Source organism: Artemia sp. Qi Xiang Cuo, unplaced genomic scaffold (assembly GCF_049724085.1).
Source record: "Artemia sp. Qi Xiang Cuo unplaced genomic scaffold, ASM4972408v1 HiC_scaffold_22, whole genome shotgun sequence".
Taxonomy (NCBI): Eukaryota; Metazoa; Arthropoda; class Branchiopoda; order Anostraca; family Artemiidae; genus Artemia; species Artemia sp. Qi Xiang Cuo.
This window is the reverse complement of record NW_028297431.1, coordinates 6,028,332-6,036,344: the sequence shown is the minus strand read 5'-3', so window position 1 is coordinate 6,036,344 and position 8,013 is coordinate 6,028,332. Positions and strand designations below refer to the sequence as shown.

General features: G+C 40.4%; 1 pseudogene; it reads right to left on the bottom strand.

Moving 5' to 3' along the window:
• Positions 1–6,576: 6,576 nt before the first annotated feature.
• On the bottom strand, positions 6,577–7,635 carry LOC148939093 (large subunit ribosomal RNA; annotated as a pseudogene).
• Between the last annotated feature and the right edge of the window lie 378 nt (positions 7,636–8,013).

Here is an 8,013-nt window from a genome sequence, read left to right as displayed (position 1 = left end):
TTGGAAGGTGGTTATTTTTGAAGTCAAGAATCAGTTTTTCTTGTTGCTGATTAATTTCCTGCACTAGCTGCTGCTGAAAAGTGCAGAAAAGTCATTGCTATTAAATAACCTCTATTTCAGCTTCACAGAATACCTTTTCGATCACCACACTGGCTTTAGTCGGTTAAAAGTTCCATTGACTTCTGTTCTCAGATGCACGTACCGCACACTTGACCTTGAAATTTCTATTGTGTTGCCGAAGAACCTGAACTCTACGTCCTGCTCGACAATTGACGTTTATCCTTTCTAGGAATAAGAGATACAGTTGAGATACGCATTTTTGACCTTTTTAATACAGATGTGCACACTTTATGAAAAAGTAATGAAGCCATTAGTGAACTTCCAAAAATCTGAAAATTTTGAGTGGCCAGGGGGCCTGAAAGCTTGCCTTTCCGCGTGACTGGTTTAATTAATAATAGAAACGCTATTATATTGTAAAGCGTTTCGGAATTGAAGGTGTAGGCCTATTCAAAATGGCGCTTTAAAAAAAATCCACAAGAAAACGGTTCTTTAGTTCAATACAACCTGTTCATTTTTAATGAAACTTAGTTCAGTTCAATTATAAAGCACCCATGAGAAATGTTTTAGCGCTACCTACAAAAGCCTATAGGGGAACTAAGCTTCAGTTTTGTATTCCCTTATTGAAATACATGAAATTAAGTACGCAATTCTCATTTTTAAAACCGTTTTGATGTATGGAGCGTTTAGGTTGCGGACATTTTTATCACGCCATTTTTGTTTCAGATTTTGCTATTCACGTGTTTTTCAAATTCTAATTTCTAAATTTAAAAAATATTCAATTTAGCTGAAATAGTTTAGCTGAAAATACCCTGTTTTACATTGTGAGTAATTTCCCAGTTGACAATTGAAGACTTTTTATAATCGACTTATCTATGGTTTGGATATTTTGACCGCTGTGATTTCCCCTGGGAACAATTATTGTAGCTCATTGTTGCCGATTGGAAGTTGCCAATAGAAGATTTTATTACGCAAATCTTATAAGCAATTTTCATCCTTTTCTTAAGGTGCGTCGACAGTACCACGTTTTCGGGATGTCGACGGAAATGGAGGACCAATTATTCTTGAATACTGTGTTGAACTTCGTGAGCCGTAGTAGGGAAAAAGGAGAAAAAATGAAGGGAATAGTTGATACAAGCATCGGAGTTTTCACACCAGAAGAAATTCTGAAAGCTAAAGAATCGCTCCATCAACTAATGATGGAGCGATCTGAATGACCCTTTTATAATTTCCTGTTGTTTTTGATTGTTTGTTTTTGTTGTTCTCTTTTCACTTTATTTGACGCTAAAGTGCGAATTCGGCCATTTTGGGATTGTGATAGCCGTTTTTCAGCAATAAATATTATCTTATCTTAATGCAGTTTACAACACGCTGTAAAATTCACGTAAAAGATGAAGAGAATTTTACGGACATTTGCAGATGGATTCACCAAGCTCACGCCAAGAAGACCAAATTGCCGACCTTTGTTATTGATTCTCCCTGCTCAGTCCCAGCTACTAGTGAAGCTACTGCAGCAACCGTAGCTATTAAGGTGAATGAATTGTCTCGAGTTATCAAGAACCATTTTACTATTCATGCCAACAAACCCATCGAATGTCCAAGCGCTTCAATCCAGCCTGATAAACCCTTCTATGCAATCGTCCTGAAAAATCTGACTGAGTCCCTGATACCCTGAGTGCTAGGAAGAGATTCACAGATTCGGTATGTGCGGGTACTAGTGACATATCTGAATTACGGAAAGTCAAATCAGACTGTAAACTAGTGGTTTGTTTGAAAAACACAGCTGAAACCATTGTTGAGTCAATCAAGACCAACCAGCCGCAGATTTCTGCTGCCACAAAGAGCCCTAACTATTGGTGCAGTGAAACAAGTCCCCTCTGACGTATCAGTGGATGAGCTAACTGCACTGATCCCCAGAGCTACTATGTCTGAATAGCTTGGCAGTTACCGTACGTTCAAAATATTATTCAGCTGTCGATCGGGTTTGGATAAATTTCTTAGGACTCTGTGAAGATCTTACGAAAAACTGCCCACTGAAGAATTCCGTTTCTTACCCCGTCGTTGCTACTTATTCCACAACCCAGGTCACCTAGCTGCCGAAAGCACCCAAATCCCTCTCTGCTCCAGATATGGCGCGTCTGACCAAGTCTCCCAGAAGAACGATGCAGAAACGTGTACTCGTGCTGTGCTTTGCCTGCAAGAAAGCGGGTTATACCTGCTATGGCGTGAAGTGTCCGAAAAACCAGCAAAAGGCTTGTATAGGAATGGGAGAATAAATCAAAAGAAGCCAGGAAAGCTTATGAAGAAGCAGTCAAGGCATATAAATCAAGCGGGGGGGGCTGCGGCATCCACAACAAGTGCAAAGTGTACTAGCGCAAAGAGCAAACCCACGCCTACCAAACTGGGCTCTGGAGCAGGCTTTATGTCAGAAGAATTATCTCCGATGAAGACAGTGATAGTGATGGCAGCGCCAAGGCATCAAAGGCATATTACACTAGTTGGCTCTTTTCCCTTTCTTCACTAAACCCTAAGATTATGGCGCCCCTAGTGGATTAATTTGACTGAACCCCCTCCCCCTCAGCTCTACGTTTTGTAAAAGGTAAGAACAAAAAAAAAATTTTTGACCAAATTACGAGCTTTATTTCATATTGTGAAAAAAAAGATTTGGTGTAGTTGCCACTAGTGGACTATTTTGATTTAGTCCTCCCCCACCCCAACCCCCACATGTGTCTATTATTATTAAAGCTTAGAAATAAAATTTTTATTAAATACATATATAGCAGTAGTGTATAGTAGATTTGACAAACCTCAGGAAAAGCCGGAAAAAACACAGGGCCATGACCAAAAAAGCACACGTACAAAAACAATGAACAACATACAAATACAATTAAAGTATTAAATTTAAACTTTTTAACAAAACGATTAAATCACGGAAAACCATTCAAATACACTAAAACACACAAAGTACTGACATAACATCCTCATGACGGGTTATACCCATACGAATAAACCACACCAGATTCTTAGGAACAATTCAACACCTATTCCCCAGCAATATTTCAGCCCAAGCCCCTTCCCCCTCCTCCACTCCAAAAAATGTCCTTTCTTAAACGAAAACCTTAACCCTTCACAATTCTCTAGAAAATACAACAATTTCTCCTTCCACTCTCCACACATCGGGCAACTGCAAGGACCTCTTACTCTAATCCTTCACAAATTTTGGCATTTTTTTGGGAAAAACTTACCTAAAAATCTGCGAACCATAACCAAGAAATGCAGCCAGTTATGAGGTTTGGGATGAACCACCGTTTTTGACGGTGTGCACCATTGAAGAGTCCGCTGTATTTTGGCGCACTCTCAGATTTCGGGTTGAGTTTTTTAGAAGACTCCAAATGTATACTTGCTCTATCGAAATGAATAGAAGGAAATAAAGTGGACCTAGAGTGTCAATGCCACTTGTGGATTAAACCTCCTCAATTTTGAGACCATTATCTGTCATATATAAATAAAACTACAAGTTTACGTTAAAGGAAAAAAACAAAATAATTTAACCTCTAACGATTTTAAAGCCATTGGTAGGTTAGTTTGGGCTACCCCCCCCCCCCCAAAAAAAAAATCGAGAGTAAGGTAGTTTATTTAATGAAAATGTCCGAGTCCTTAAAAAGGACGATTTTTCAAAGTTTCTGCAAAACATTTACCAAATGGGGTAAAATTCCAATTGTTTCGGATTTGGGAGTTTTTTTATCCAAATAAGAAAGAAAGGATATAGGTATTCGACTTGAATAATCTTAGTTTTAAGTTAGGGATTTTCTTAATGGATTCCACCACTAAGCTGACAAATCTTATTATACTATCCCTCATTCTGTAATTTCAACTTGGTTTAAATTATCATATTGGCGGAAGTGATGAAATACTTGAGAGCCATGGCTCATTACAGTAAATCCAAGATAAGACTTGGGGATGGATAGTTAGACTGTTCAGAATAGTCAAAAGGTCCAATGAATATGCCTGGGTGACAAGACCCCCCACAATCTCTGGCGCAAGGGCCGTAAATTATGAAAACTACCAATTGCTTACAGATAGGTTTTATAGTGGTTAAAAAGAGTCGTGCCTACTCTTAAGAGCCCTATTAGCTAGCTATGCTAGCATAGCTCCTATCTCCAATAATTTTAGCAATTGGGGATTATACATTGTATATTCTACCTATATTTTGGAATATAGATAGAATATTCCAAAATCCCTTCTTTTTTCATTCTTTGTATTTTCCCTACTTTCGCAGGGCGTAACAGGGTCATATAAAAATGATTAATATCACTAGTTGATAGCTCGTCTATTATCCATCCTAGGGCAGAACTAAGGCAGATAGGCATGGAGTAAGGGTAATTCAAATAATCTGTCAGTTATGTGAGCCATTTGAAGGCAATTGGCTCAAATCCGAAAATGATTCAAAAATTTATGACTGACCATGTTCACAGGATTTGCAGGCAATTGGGTAACTGAAATTGTTCATATTATATGAGTTTCGCCTACTGGGAAAAAAGTCTTCGTGAGGGCAAAAATGAGAAAGAAAATCTCGTAAATGATAGTAAAGAAGTAACATCTTAATATGAACTATTGCCTTTAATTTACAAAGAATATGTATTTAAAAAATTATATTTTTTTTTGCTATATTGCCATAACGCAACGTGTTATACTTCTGGGATGAAAGACTTACCACGACTTATCAACAACTTGCCTGAAAAGCACACTTATCGTTCTTTAATCTACAAACAAAAAAGAAAGATAAAGCTGCGTAGAAAATAATGATGAAGAAAGGAAGGATTAATGGGAATTGATCCGCGTGGCCACACCAAAAAATTATCAATAAAGAAATTTTTAGCCAAAAAAAAGTTATAATCATGCTTAGACCTTGGGGTAGTACATATAATTTATGTATTAAAATACCCTTTTTGTGACATGAGAAAGTGTATAGTGCTCTTATTCATTGTGATGCACATTTAAAGTGGGTAGATCCATCCCCCTAGGCTTGGATTCAGTTCAATTTCGTGCTGTTTTTCTTATGGTTGTGTGAACCTGTCAAGCGACAACGGTCATAAAATCCGAGCCAGCTGCCATCTTCATCCGTTTATTTCTAATTATGTTACACTTCGGTACAAGGCTGTATCCAGGAGGGTTATTGGGTTTTACACCCCTCCCTTCCGAAATTTGTGTTCGATTCGTGATTGCTTGTATAACAAAATTCCAATCCCCCCTCCCCCCCCCCCCCAACCATGATCCTGGATACGTCCTTGCTTCGGTGTTACTTTACTTCTGTTAAAGAATGCCTAAATATTAATTATTTTTGACATAATTTTTTCTTTTTAAAAGCCGAAAAAGAAGAGCAAAGAGGAAGCCGTGAAGAAGGAAGAGGTTGATGAAGAAGAAGAGGAGGAAGAAGCAGAAGAAACTCCTGACAGTGATTCGGATTAATTTGTATCTCTATTTTTATAAGTAACTCGTTCTTTTTATTAATGTATCTTTTTTCCAGTTTGCTTTTCTTCATTTATACTTACAGCACAGAGGATAAATTGCCGTTTCGCTTTTCTTTTCTTTTTTATGAATTGGTCATGTCAAATGTATTAATTTAATCCCAAAATCACAAAAATAACGATTTCAGCAAAAGGCAAAACTTTCCGTGTCGCGTTTATACTTATGTTAGTTTTTAATGTAAATTGGATTAATTTAAGCACGAATGCAAAATCAGACCGAGTTCCGCAAAAGGCAGAAATTGCCGTTTGGCTTTTCTTTTTTTCTGATTTGGTCATTTCAAATGGAATAATTTAAGCACAAATTACAAATAAGACAGATGTTAGCAAACGGCATAAATTGCCGTTTCGCTTTTCTTTTTTATGAGTTGGTCATGTCAAATGGCCATCTCAATGGCCTCTCAATGTCAATGGCCTCTCAATTACTTTTATCTGTCTTGGCTTTTCTCTGTCTACAATTACCCAGCCCAGTCTTGATGCAGCCTATGCAACCTCTTGCCCAAAATACTTTATAACTAAAATTAAACATCACCGTGCTCGGTGTAGGCCTCCCGCCTCGACCTCGTTTTTTAAAAATACTCTCCCTGTGTTGGTGAATCGCCCCCCCAGAAAAAACGCTTTGACACTAAACACAAAGACATAACGTTATAAAAATTTCCTGATTAAATTGAAAGTGCGGGTGCCCGAAGGCCACCCACATAGGTCGCCAAAAAAAAGACCAAAATTACTGCCTGGATTTGGCAAACACAGACAGAAAACGGAATAGTTTTTATTCCCGTTCACTGCCCGTGTCAAGAGATTCAACAGGTCTTCTTGACACTCTCGCCGAGTCATCCTATTTTCCGCTACCCATACAATGGGTTTAGAATGACGCCCCTTCATTTTTGAGTACTTTATACTCCACCCATTTTACTCTTAACATACAATAGTCCCTTACGACCAACACTTAGAAATCATTCAAGTGAATTTCGGGGGACTTGCCTGCTGGCAAGACAAATCTCCCGGTCGTAGGCTTAGTCTCAGCAGATCGCAGTGTAAATTACTGCTCTACCGTTTACAACACCCCGGCCGGTACCCAAGTTGTCTACAAGTGATTTTGGCATTCGACCTTATGGAATATTTGATTTATTCGACGGTGAAGCTGCCTTGTCGCCATCTCCCAAGGGCAAGCAACCGCCGAACCTTGGCTCCGAAGTACCAGCACCCATTGCTAAAAGCTAAAGGACCAGGTTACGTTTAGCCACCAGTGAGTCCGAGCGCACGGTACCGTTGTGAACTCCAGCACAGATTCTACCTTCAGAGGCTTTCCGGTGTAATCACACGGACGTAGCCACGCACCATTGGCCGTTCGACCAAGTGCAAAACCAAATGTCCGAACCTGCGGTTCCTCTCGTACTTCGCAGGATTACTATAGCAACGGCTTTGAACTTCTGTTGGTTAAAACTGACCGGTCTCACGACGGTATAAACCCAGCTCACGGTCACTTTTGTCGGTTGAAAAATCCTAAACTTGGCGAATACTGCTTCGCACTTTTAGGAAGAGCCGACATCTACGGATCAAAAAGCGAAGTCGCTATGACGCTGGGCCGCCACAAGCCAGTTATTCCTGTGGTAACTTTTCTGACACCTCTTGCTTAAAACTCTTAAGGCCAAAAGGATCGAGAGGCCGTGCTTTCGCAGTCCGTACTCGTACTGAAACTCGGGATCAAGCCAGCAGTTGTCCTTTGGCTCTACAGGCGGTTTCTGTCCTCCCTGAGCTGGTTTTAGGACACCTGCGTTATCACTTGACAGATGTACCGCCCCATAAAACCTCCCCCGCCGGAAGGGTCACCAGCCGGTTGATAGAGCGCCCCCTGCAGGGGTACGCCATGTAAACACAACCACCGTCCCAACAGGGAGTGGCATCCGCTTACCTTTTTATTTTAAGCGACCATGAAAGCAGTGGTATTTCATTGCCGACGTTACCATCTCCCACTTATGCTACACCTCTCATGTCACTCCACAATGCCAAACTAGAGTCAAGCTCAACAGGGTCTTCTTTCCCCGCAGACGTTACCAGGCCCGTTCCCCTGGCAGTGGGTTCGCTAGACAGTAGATAGGGACACTGGGAATCTCGTTAATCCATTCGTGCGCGTCACTAATTAGATGACGAGGCATTTGGCTATTTTTGCGGTATCATTTGTCTCCTGGCCGCAACCTTGGTCCTGGAATCTAAGGTACAACTAGGAGGAAAGAGTACCTGCGCACCTGTACTCAACCATACAGCCCGAAGGTTCCAATCTCTAGAGTAACTCCTTCTAAATAAGGAGTGAGCTCAACCTGCGTAGGTTCTCAACTGAGCCTTATGAGGGTTAAATTGCCGGCCGGTCTGGTTTGAAAACGGGTTTTCTCTGCCCTTTGACAACCTAGCGGCCCCCAAACGGTCCTGATCA